This window comes from Panthera tigris, chromosome B4 (assembly GCF_018350195.1).
Source record: "Panthera tigris isolate Pti1 chromosome B4, P.tigris_Pti1_mat1.1, whole genome shotgun sequence".
In the NCBI taxonomy this organism is placed as follows: Eukaryota; Metazoa; Chordata; class Mammalia; order Carnivora; family Felidae; genus Panthera; species Panthera tigris.
Genome location: NC_056666.1, coordinates 42,801,297 through 42,814,177, shown reverse-complemented (window position 1 = coordinate 42,814,177; position 12,881 = coordinate 42,801,297). Strand labels below are relative to the sequence as shown.

Here is a 12,881-nt window from a genome sequence, read left to right as displayed (position 1 = left end):
ACAGAGATTACTTAAAAAAAGAAAAACGGGGTGCCTGGGTGGCTCAGTCAGTTAAGCGTCTGACTTCAGCTCAGGTCATGATCTCGCGGTCTGTGAGTTTGAGCCCCGCATCGGGCTCTGTGCTGACAGCTCAAAGCCTGGAGCCTGCTTCGGATTCTGTGTCTCCCTCTCTCTCTGACCCTCTTCCATTCATGCTCTGTCTCTCTCTGTCTCAAAAATAAATAAACATTAAAAAAAAATTAAAAAAAAAAAAGAAAAAAAAGCGTTTAAAAATCTAAAAAAAAACAAAAACAAAAAACCTAACATAGCTCTGCTTCCCACAAGGGTAAGACTGGACTTGCTCTTCAGCCAAAAAACTATGTATAACAAACTACACGAGGCAACTGTTTTCAGGCACAGGAGTACGGGCAGCACCGCGATCCCAGAGAGAACGGAATATACAAGGCGAGCACTGGGGTCACCGGCATTCTACCCAGGGCCACCTTCTGGCACAAAGCAGGACAACAAATTCTAAACAGAGCAGCAGTTTAAGTGGAAGAGGCAGAGAGGCACAGTTTTGAGCTGTGTTTGTGGCTGGGGGGTGCAGGGCAGGGTAACTGGCAAGAGAGGGCTACAGAGAGAGGTGCCCCAAAAACCACATGGGAATTCACCATGGTCAAGGTGGGCCGCACAAACAGAGAACGAGACCCTGCAAGCCGCTGCTGAGGGGCGGTGTGGTGCTGACCAGAATCAAAAAGCTCTACCAGTAATTTAGCTGCCTGTGAGAACAAATTCGGACGCCCTTACGTAGGGGGTCTATACATAAAATGGGATATAATTCAATCATAAAAAGGAAGCAGACCCTATCACACTCTACAGTATGGATGGACCTCGAAGACATTATGATACGTGAAATATGCCCATCACACACACAAAAAAAAGACAAATAAATACTCTATGATTTTACTTATATGAGGTCTCTACAGTAGTCAATTCATCGAAACAGAAAATAGAGTGGTGATTGCTGGAGCGACTGGGGGAGGGAGAAGTGGGGGACTATTTAATGGTTCTAGAGTTTCAGTGCGGCAAGATGAAAAACGTCTGGAGATCTGTCGTACAACAGTGTGAACAGGCTTGTGTTAGTCTGCCTAGGCTCTCATAACAAAAGACCCCAGACGGTGTAGCTTAAACGACAGAAATTTATTTGCTCACAGTTCCGGACACAGGAAGTCCAAGATTATGGTGCCTGCAGAGTTGGTGAGAACTCCCCCCGGGGGGGGCGGGGGGGGGGCAGCATTGTCCTTCTTACACTGGTCTCACATGGCCTTTCCTCAGTGCACGTGTGCAAGAGAGCTAGCAAGTAAGCTTTCTGGTGGCTCTTCTCATAAGGATGCCAATTCTCTCAGATCAGGGCCCCACCATGATGACCACATTTCACTTTAATTACTTCCTTAAAGACCCCATCACGAAAGAAAGAATAAAGCCACGCTGGAGATTAAGGTTTCAGCATAGGACTCTGGGGGTGGAAGGGGACACAAATACTAAGTCTGTAACATTGAACATTTTGACACTCCTGAACCGCACCCTTAAAAATGGTTAAGATGCTTGGGGCGCCTGGGTGGCTCAGTCGGTTAAGAGTCCGATTTCGGCTCAGGTCATGATCTCCCAGTCCGTGGGTTCGAGCCCCGCATCGGGCTATGTGAGCCCGGAGCCTGTTTCAGATTCTGTGTCTCCCTCTTTCTCTGACCCTCCCTGTTCATGCTCTCTCTCTCTCTCTGTCTCAAAAATAAATAAATGTTGGGGCGCCTGGGTGGCTCAGTCGGTTAAGCGTCCGACTTCAGCTCAGGTCACGATCCGTGAGTTCGGTCCGTGAGTTCAAGCCCCGCGTCGGGCTCTGGGCTGATGGCTCAGAGCCTGGAGCTTGCTTCTGATTCTGTGTCTCCCTCTCTCTCTGCCCCTCCCCCGTTCATGCTGTGTCTCTCTCTGTCTCAAAAATAAATAAACATTAAAAAAAATAATAAATAAATAAATAAATGTTAAAAAAAAAATTTTTTTTAAATGGTTAAGATGGTTGAAGACAAAGAAGAAAGAGGAGGAGAAGGTGGCTGTGGCAGCAACATAAGAACAGGGCCTCTTGAGGAAATGACTAATTCTAGGGTCAGGGCACAGAAAATCCAAGATAAGCCTGGAGCATCTTTTAGTGCTAGAAAAGGAGGAGGTACTCAAAAACTAAAACCAAAAAAAAAAAAAAAAAAAAGGCAAGATGAGGTCATGTCAGAAGGACACGGGAACCAACCTGACAATGCTCCCGATGGCCAAAAATGAAACAATTAGGGCAAGAAAATGAATAAACCGTATGGGATTATAACTCAGAGAAAGAAAAAACAGCTATGAATTCATACTCACTGATTTTTTAGCTGCATGTATCTTTAATTAAAATTGTATATACTTAAAGCATATATATGTGGAACTTTTGATATAAACATTGTGAAATGATTGCCGCGAACGAATTTACACATCCAACACTTCCAATAGTTACCATTCGTGTGGGAGGGCGGGGGGTGGTGAGAACACTTGAAATCTACTCTCTCAGCAAATTTCAAGTGTATACATTTTTTTATTTCATTTCATTTTATTACTTTTTGTAAGTAGGCTCCACACTGTACATGGGGCTTGAACTCACGACCTCCAGATCAAGAGTCACATGCCCTACTGACTGAGCCAGCCAGGCATCCCCCGAGTATATGTTTTTATTTTTATTCATTTATTTTTTTAATAATTTTTTTCATGTTTATTTTTTTTATTTTGAGAGAGAGACACACACACAGCAAGAGCAGGGGAGGGGCAAACAGGGAGGGAGAGAGAATTCCAAGCAGGCTCCCTACTGCCAGCACAGAGCCCAATGCGGGGCTAGAACCCACGAACTGTGAGATCATGTCCTGAGCCGAAATCAGGAGCCAGACACTTACCTGACTGAGCCACCCAGGCACCCCTATGTTATTTTCTTAATAGCTTATATTTTTTTAATTTTTAAAAATTTTTAATGTTTATTTATTTTTGAGAGACAGAGAAACAGAGGGGGAGGGGCAGAGAGAGAGGGAGACACAGAATCTGATCCAGGCTCCAGGTTCCGAGCAGTCAGCAGAGAGCCTGACTCGGGGCTCAAACTCACAGACCGTAAGATCGTGATCTGAGCCGAAGTTGGACACTTAACCGACTGAGCCACCCAGGTGTCCCTGTTTTTTTAATTTTTTTAATGTTTATTTACTTATTTTGAGAAGGAGAGGGAGAGAAGGAGGGGCAGAGAAAGAGGGAAAAAGAATCCAAAGCAGGCTCCACACTGTCAGCTCAAAGCCCGATGAAGAGCTCCATCTCACGGTTCGTGAGATCATGGCCTGAGCAGAAATTAAGAGCCAGAGGTTTAACCAACTGAACCGCCCAGGTGCCCCTTTAATAGCTTTATTGATGTATAAATAACATACATGCATGCACCAGTGAAAACATCACCACCCTCTAGGAAATAAACATATTCATCACCCCTAAAAGTTTACTTGTGCACTCTGTACTACTCCTCTGCCCCTCCCATTCACCTTTCTCTAGGCATCCACTGATCTGCCTTTTTTATAAAAACAAAGTTTATTTATTTATTTTAAGAAAGAGAGAGAGAGAGAAAGAGATTCCCAAGCAGGCTCTACACCATCAGCACAAAGCCCAATACAGGGCTCAAACTCACAAACCGTAAGATCATGACCTGAGCTGAAATCCAGAGTCAGGTGCTTAACTGACTGCACCACCCAGGCACCTACTAATCTGCCTTCTACCACTGTAGATTAGTTTGCATCTTTCCCAAGTTGTGAATGAAAGGAGACTCATCCGTGTTTGTAGTATATATCAATAATTCATTGCTTTTTATTGTTGAATATATTCCACTATACAGACAGACCAGTTTGTTTATATGTACACTAGGTCTCCAGAACTTAATCATCTTATAACTGAAAATTCATACCCTTTGATCAATAATGTCTCCCCTTTTCCCGCATTCACTAGCCTCTGCTAATGACCATTCTACTCTGTTATGATGAACTCGACATTTTTTTTTTTTAGATTCCACAATAGTGATATGAGAAATTTCTTTCTGGTCTGGATTATTTCACATAGATAATATCCTCTAGTTTCATCTGTGTTGTTGCAAATGGCAGGATTTCTTTTTTTAAGGCTGAATAATTTTGTATATCATACACACACACACACATACACACACACATACGTTTGTAAAACTTTGGTTTGTGAGGATAATTTGTTCCAGAAATATGCTTGTAATCCAAAGCACTTGTATATCAAAGAGAATTTCCCCATAAGAAATCATGGAAACTCAGATGATTCCATTCCACAACCCAAAAAATATTCATATAAAAATGATTACAATCCTGTAATAGAATACAAAATAATAAAGAACATACAAAATATAAAAAAAAATAAACAAATTAACCTGAACTTACCTTTGAAAACCTTCGTGGCTGGTGAGAAGGAGACAAGAGAGCGGAGGGTTATTGTGTAGGACAACTTTAACTATCACTAATGGAATCACTGTTATCTATTGGCTCAATGGAATCTTTCTTTTTGTGCCTCTTTAACAAGGAATCTATCCAATAACACTTGCTTTTGCCTCCTTTTGAGGATTTCGGGGAAATGTGATGCTGCATTGTCGTTAAACAGATACATCGCTCGCACTACTCCAGCTTTATTTGGGTGGTGCTTTTCTACACAATTTTGCACTGTTTCCCACATTTGACACATCTCCCTAATCTCATTTGAAGTGAGGGATTCCTTCCGCCTTTTCCTCCTCCTCCTCTGCTGACAAGATGCAGACATAGACTTCTTTACAAAATCTTCCAATTTTGGCCACTCACGTACCTCGTTCATACTTCCCGATAATTCCCTTAACTTCCACCGTAATCATCTCCTTTTTCTTACCGCCTTTATTTCCAACCTTTTTCTGCATGGGGGCCACTGTATATGCTTGCATGGGTGTTGACTACAGGGCAGTATGAATAAACTCTTGTCATGTACTGTATTTAATGTAACTGACAATAAGGCAGCGGAGGAAAGGGTCTATATGTGCAGGCAGCCTGACCTAGAAAAAGCAAAGCGTTCCTAAACTTACTCTTGGTATGGAAAACTAAAGGACTGTCCATAGGTGCTTTGAAGTGACAAAAAATACACTAGTGTTCAGTTATGGGCACCTTCCACGTGCTGAAAAATCACTGAAAAACACCTCGGCCTGAAACTGAGCATCTGAGCACGGGACACCATCACCCATAATCCCACAGCAAGAGAGAGAGAGAAGAACCATTGGCTCAGTTGTAATCATATGACATTGCTCGTTCATCAAGTTAAAATTTATTAGAAATGTTTGCTCATCTTGCAGAACACTTGCAGAACAAGTGACTCACAATCCAAGGTTATACTGTATGTCACATTTTCTCTACCCACAGATACTAAGGCTGTTCCGTATTATGATTACTATGACAGTGCACTGTGACAGTGCAGATACCTCTTTAAAATAGTGATTTTAGGGGCGCCTGGGTGGCTCAGTCGGTTAAGCGGCCGACTTCAGCTCAGGTCACGATCTCGCGGTCCGTGAGTTCGAGCCCCGCATCGGGCTCTGGGCTGATGGCTCAGAGCCTGGAGCCTGCTTCCGATTCTGTGTCTCCCTCTCTCTCTGCCCCTCCCCCGTTCATGCTCTGTCTCTCTCTGTCTCAAAAATAAATAAAACGTTAAAAAAAATTTTTTTAATAAAATAAAATAAAATAAAATAAAATAAAATAAAATAAAATAAAATAAAATAAAATAAAATAGTGATTTTACTTCCTTTGGATATATACTCGGAAGTGGGATTGCTGGATCATGTGGTAGTTCCATTTTTAATGTTTTGAGGGGTCTCCATACTGTTTTTGGTAGTGGCTGTACCAATTTATATCCTCACTCATTTTGTTGATTGTCTCCTCTGCTGGGCAAAAACGACCTAATCTGATCTAGCCTCCCTTGTTTATTTTTGCTTTTGTTGCCTGTGCTTTTAGTGCACATTCCAAAAAAACATTGTCAAGGCCAACGTCAAGGACCTTTTCCCTGACATTTTCTACCAGGAGTTTTACAGTTTCAGGTCTTCCTTTCAAATTTTGTTTTAATATTTATTTTTGAGAGAGAGACAGAACCAGAGAGCGAGTGGGGTAGGGGCAGAGAGAGAGGGAGACACAGAATCCGAAGCAGGCTCCAGGCTCCGAGCTGTCAGCACAGAGCCCGACGCGGGGCTCGAATTCACGAACTGTGCGATCATGACCTGAGCTGAAGTCTGAAGCTTCACTGACTGAGCCACTCAGGCACCCCTTTCAGGTCTTACTTTTTAAGTCTTCAATTTATTTCAGTTGCTTTTATATATGGTATTAAAAAAGGGTACAATGTCATTCTTTGGCATGTGGATATAGTTTTCCCAACATCACTTATTTAAGGGCCCATCCTTTCCCCATCGTTTATTCTTGATGCCTTTGTCAGAAATTAGTTGATTGTATATATGTGGGTGATGGAACTGTTCTTCCTACCTTTTTTGTGTGGTTATTCTCAAGTGTTTTTGCCCCACTGTGTTGCTGATGCTTTCCTAAGTGGCCTCCTAGAATCTTTCAGAGATATTTTCATTAGTGATAACCGTCTAATTGTTCTTCTTTGGAGGGGGAAGGGAGGGGACAGAGACTGGGGTCTGTCTCCTAATCTGCCATCATGGTGATATCACTCCTCTGAATCCACACTAATTAAAATACATGATTGAATAAATAAATAAATAAATGAGGAAGAAGTTATAAATCTTTCATACAGAGATTACACATAATATATGCAGGCATTCCCCATCATGATATTCAACTTAATTCTCTTCCTCTTAAGCGTTGGAAAGACTTAGTGACTCACTTCCAAAGAATAACATACGGGTAGTGGAATACAGTAACTTTCCATTGGAGAAACCTGGCAAACACAACCTTTATCATATAAAAAGGGTTAATCATGTAAACCACCAGTAATAAGTCTTGTTGCTATCATGTACCCCCAATATGATGCAATGAAAAAGGTACTTTAATTACTGTGGTACATTGTACCAAAACCCATAGTTACAGTCTAAAGATTAAAAAAAAAAAAAAAAATCAGGTAACTTCAAATTGAGAAGTACTAAGTATTTGAGTAGTACCCTTTAAATATATCAACATTATGAAAAAGAAATACTGAGAAACTGCCACAGACCAGAGAAAACTAAGGAAATATAAAACCTAAATGCATGGGCACCTGGGTGGCTCAGTCAGCTAAGTGACCGACTCTTGATTTCAGCTCAGGTCATGATCTCACGGGTCGCGAGATCAAGCCTCACGTTAGGCTCCCCATCGGGCATGGAGCCTACACAATTCTCTCTTTCCCTTTCTCTCTGCCCCTACCCCACTGCACGTACATGCACAGGAGCTCTCTCTCTCTTAAAAAAACCCAAAAACACCTGGGGGCGCCTAGGTGGCTCAGTCGGTTGAGTTTCCGACTTCGGCTCAGGTCACAATCTCGCGGTTGAGGAGTTTGAGCCCCGTGTCGGGCTCTGTGCTGACAGCTCGGAGCCTGGAGCCTGCTTGGGATTCTGTGCGTGTGTCTCTCTCTCTGCCCCTCCCCCGCTCATGCTCTGTCTCTCTCTGTCTCAAAAATAAAAATTAAAGAAAAAAAAAAACACCTAAATGCCAGGGGATATCCTGGATTAGATCCTGAAACAGAAAAAGGGCATTAATAAAAAAACTGGTGACATTCAAAGTTAGTCAATAATAGAGCAGTTATTATTACTTAGTTTTGACAAAAGTACAATTACTTAAAACGTTAACATTAGAAGAAATGGAGTGAAGGGTATGAAAAAAATGCTATGTACCACCTTTGAAACTTTTCTATAAATATGACTTTATTTCCAAATAAAAATTTCACTTAAGGGAGACAACATAACTCGACTCCCTATAATGCAATATATTTAATTTCCAGCATACAGTAAAAGAGTATTACAACGCAAAGAAATAAGGAAACGTGGGTCACAGCCCAGAGAAAAGTAAAAAACTAGAAAAGAAATTTAAGATGACATGGGTGTTGGAATTAGCAGACTTTAATAGCCATATAAATATGCTCAAAGGCAAGAGGAAAATATAGTCCCAGTGAATAAAAAGATGAAGAACCTTAGTGGGGAAATAGAAACTGTAAAAAAGAGCCAAGTAAAATTCTAAGTCAGAAAAGAATAATATCCATAATTTTAAAAAACTAAAATTAAAAAACCCAACTGAATGGGATTAACAGCACACTGAAGAGGACAGAAGAAAAGGTCAGTGGGATGTGAAGACAGATGGCTAGAAATTACCCCAATATAAAGAAAACAATATATAAATAAACAGAGCCTCAGTGACCTGTGGGACGACATCAATGCCTGTACGTGAAGTCCCAGAAATACAGGAGAAAATAGTGGAGCAGAAAAAGAACTTGAAGAATTAATGATCGAATATTTCCCAAACTTAGTGCGAAATGGTCAGATAGGAGAAATTCAACGAACCCCAATCAGGATAAATACAAGGAAAATCACACCTAAGGACATCATAACAAAACTGCTGAAAGCCAGATAAAAAGCAAATACTGCAAGCAGAGAGAGAAAAACAACGTATTAACAAAGAGGAACAATGACATGAAAGGTAGCTGAATTCTCATCAGAAACCAAGAAGGAGAAAGACAACGGAATGCCATTTTTAAATGATTCTATTCTATTCTATTCTATTCTATTCTATTCTATTCTATTCTATTCTATTCTATTCTGAGAGAGCACACACAAGAAGATCAGGGGCAGAGAGAGAGAGAGAGAGAGGGTAGAAGGTCGAAAGAGGGCTCTGCGCTGACAGCAGCGAGCCCGATAGGAGACCATGACCTGAGCCAAAGTCAGACACTCAACCTACTAAGCCACCCAGGACCCCTGCCATTTTTTCAAAGGTAAGATAATAATACCGTGGGTACAGCCACAATGGAAAACAATACGGACGTTGCTCAGAAAATTAAAACTAGAACTACCATATGATCCAGCAATTCCACTTCTGGGTGTGTAGCTTAAGGAAATTCAATCACAATGTCAAAGAGGTATCTACACCCCCTTGTTCACTGCAGCATTATTCCCAATAGTCCAGACATGGAAACAGCCTAGGTCCCTTCAGTGGATGAATGCACAAAGAAAATGTGGTATATAGATACAGTGGAATATTATTAAGCCATATAAATGAAGGAAACCCTGCCATTTATGACAATATGGACAGACCTTGAGGGCATTATGCCAAGGGAAATGTCAGAGAAAAACAAATGCTGTATGATCTCATTTATATGTATTTTTTTTAATGTTTACTTCTTTTTGAGAGACAGAGGGCGAGCAGGGGAGGGGCAGAAAGAGAAGGAGACACAGAATCCAAAGCAGGCTCCAGGCTCTGAGCTGTCAGCACAGGGCCCGATGTGGGGCTCGAACCCACGAACTGTGAGATCACGACCTGAGCCGAAGTCGGATGCTTACCCGACTGAGCCACCCAGGCGCCCCTGATCTCATTTATATGTAGAATCAAAAAAAAAAACAAAAAACAAAAAACAAAAAACAACCCCAAGTTCAGAGAAACAGAGTAGAGTGGTGGCTTCCAGGGGCTGAGGGGGGGAGAAATAAGGAGACGTTGGTCACAAGGTATAAACGTCCAGTTATGAGATGAGTAAGTTCTGGAGATGTAATGTACCACACAGTGATTACAGTTAAGAATGCTGGACTGTATACTTGAAATATGCTAAGAGTAAATGTTCAATGTTCTTAACACCAAAAAAAAAAAAGAATAAAATAAAAGTAATTAAGTGAGGTGTTGGATATAGTAACTAAGCTTATTATGGTAATCATTTCACAGTATACATACATGTCAAATCATCACATTTTATACCTTAAATTTGCACAGTTATATGTCAATTATACCTGAATCAATCTGGGGTGTGAGGTGAATACTGCTACCAGTCCAGAATTCTATATCCAGCAAATACATCCATCAAGAATAAAGAAGAAAAAAAGACTTTTTTAAAAATTTAATTTCTTTCTTCATTTTTTTTAAGATTTTTTTTAATGTTAATTTATTTTTGACAGAGAGAAAGAAAGACAGAGCATGAGCAAGGGAGGGGCAGAGAGAGAGGAGACACAGAATCCGACGCAGGCTCCAGGCTCTGAGCTGTCAGCACAGAGCCCGACGCGGGGCTCGAACTCACAGACTGCGAGATCGTGACCTGAGCCAAAGTCAGTCGCTCAACCGAATGAGCCACCCAGGCACCTCATTAATTTCTTTATTTTTAAGTTTATTTATTTTGAGAGAGAGAGTGCACACACTAGCAGGGGAGGGGCAGAGAGAAAGGGAGAGAGAGAATCTCAAGCAGGCCGATTTGGGACTCAGTCCCAGGAACTGCAAGATCATGACCTGAGTAGAAATTAAGAGCTGGACACTTAACCAACTGAACCACTCAGGCAACCCCAAAAAACACTTTTATATAAAGAAAATGGAACTGTTTAGCAGTCCAGCGCGACCAGAAATGCTCGAAGAAGCTCTTCATACTTAAAAGCAACGTCACGAGATGAAAACTTAGACCTACAAGACTGAAGAACAGAAATGGTAAATATATAGGTGCATATAAAAGATGGTGTTCTTTTTTCCCCTGAATTTCTTTAAAGGAAAGAAGAAACAAAGGGAAATAAAACATGTAAGACAGACTGTAAACAAATAGCAAAATGATAGACCTAAAGCCAACCACATCAATAAGTGAATTCATCATAAATGGACTAAACACATCAAATAAATGGCAGAGGTTGTAACACAAGGAGAAAAAAAAAGCAAAAAACAAACAAAAAAAAACGCAACTATATGCTGTGTATAACACACGCACTTTAGATATGATGACACAAACAGGTCGAAGGAAAGTACAGAAAAAGATACATGCAAACAGTAAACAAAAGAAACCTGAAGTGGTAACCACCCTGTAATCAAGATTTAGATTTTCGTCACCCAGGAACATTTCCTTGTGTCCCTTTCCAGTCCTGTCTAGGATTTTCAGTACAGTGTTGAATAGAAATGGTAAAATTAGACATCACCTTGCTCCTGGGTGGTTTATAAACCACTTCTGAATTTTATTTGCTGACAGTTTTTTTAGTGAATTATATAGTTAAGAGTTGTGTATTTTATTATTTATAAAACTTACCTCAACAACAAAAAAATGAAACTTTAAACAAACATTGAACTCTAATTAGTAGGCTTGCTTTATACAACAGTATGGTTTATCGGTTATGAAACTACTTTCTGCAGGGTGCCTGGGTGGCTCGGTCTGTTAGGCATCTGACCTTGGCTCAGGTCATGATCTCACAGTTCCTGGGTTCAAACCTCATGTTGGGTTCTGCTGGAGCCTGGTCTCCCTCTCTCTCTTTCTCTGCCCCTCCCCTGCTCATGCGCGCGCCCGTGTGTGTGTGTGTGTGTGTGTGTGTGTGTGTGTGTGCGCGCGCGCGTTCTCTCTCAAAAATAAACAAACATTAAAAAAAAATTTTAAACTACTTTCTGTGTTTCCTTATGCGTGAACAAAGGTGAAATATATTGAGTACGATGGGAGCCTGGTTGCTCACTCTTGGAAAGATACATTGATTTCCTGTGTCTGCTAAGGGGCATTAAAGCAGTCACCATAAGTAGCAAGAAACACATCTTGCTTTCTCAATACCATTCTCCACTAAATGGAACAAGTCTGCCTTGAAGAAACGATTGATTCTAAGGTAATTAAAACACAAGATAAACATGGAATATCTGTGTACCCAAAAGCAAAGAATTGGCTCAAACAATGATGGGACCTGTCAAAATGACAAAGGAGCCACCATAAAGAGGCTCCCACTACCAGTTCAAAATCAACCCACGCCCTCCAGCAATTTATCTGTTACCTTATCAGTGGGCTGCACATTCTGCGGCAGGAACCACACCCTCTCTTCAGAGGTCTGAATCTCTACCTTGTGGTTGGGGAAGGGAGCACTTCCTTTAAGTTTCTAAGGTACTTCCTTAACTCTTCTTCAGCCCAGAAGTAGTAGCTGCATCCTGTAGTTGCTACTTCTGTGTAATTTCTATAACTTCGAGTCCTTGTTTGCCTCCTCTTAGTAATGATTTACTAGAAAACCAGTCTACATTAATTGTTTCCTTAAAATCACTGGTGTGGTATCTGTCTTCCAATTGGATCCCAACTGATACAAGAACACATCACTTGTCTCTTAGCCCTACTGAAAAAATTCATTCCTAAATATAATCATCAGGAAACATCAGACATACCCAAAATAAGAGACACTCTACAATTTAAGTAACATGTACGTTTCAAAATTTCACGGGCAAATAAGGTAAAAATGACAACTAACCTCACCGTGTGACCCCTGCTTGGCTTCTGTGGTTGGGGAATGGGAAATAATTATAAAGCATATTTCCTGGGACAATGGATGAAATGTGAATATGGACCATGGATTAGGTAATAATATTGTATCAATGGTACAGTGTCTAATTTTGACAATTACACAGTGATAAGGTAAAAGAATGTCTTTATTCTGAGGAAATACACACTGATGTGCGTAATGGTAATAGGGAACTTTCAAATTGTTCAAAATAAACTAGTGTGGGGTGGGAGGAGACTAATAAAGCAAACGGGGCAACTTGTAAAGGACTGGCAAATCCGGGTAAAGGGAATACAAGAGTTCTAAAACAAGGGGCACCTGGCTGGCTTAGTTGGTTAAGCTTCTGACTCTTGACTTCGGCTCAGGTCATAATCCCCCGGTTCAAGTT

General features: G+C 40.9%; 1 protein-coding gene across 1 annotated transcript in view; it reads right to left on the bottom strand.

Moving 5' to 3' along the window:
- KLRG1 (killer cell lectin like receptor G1) overlaps positions 1 to 12,881 on the bottom strand; it is a 35,073-nt gene that overhangs the window by 18,411 nt on the left and 3,781 nt on the right. The window lies entirely within an intron of this gene.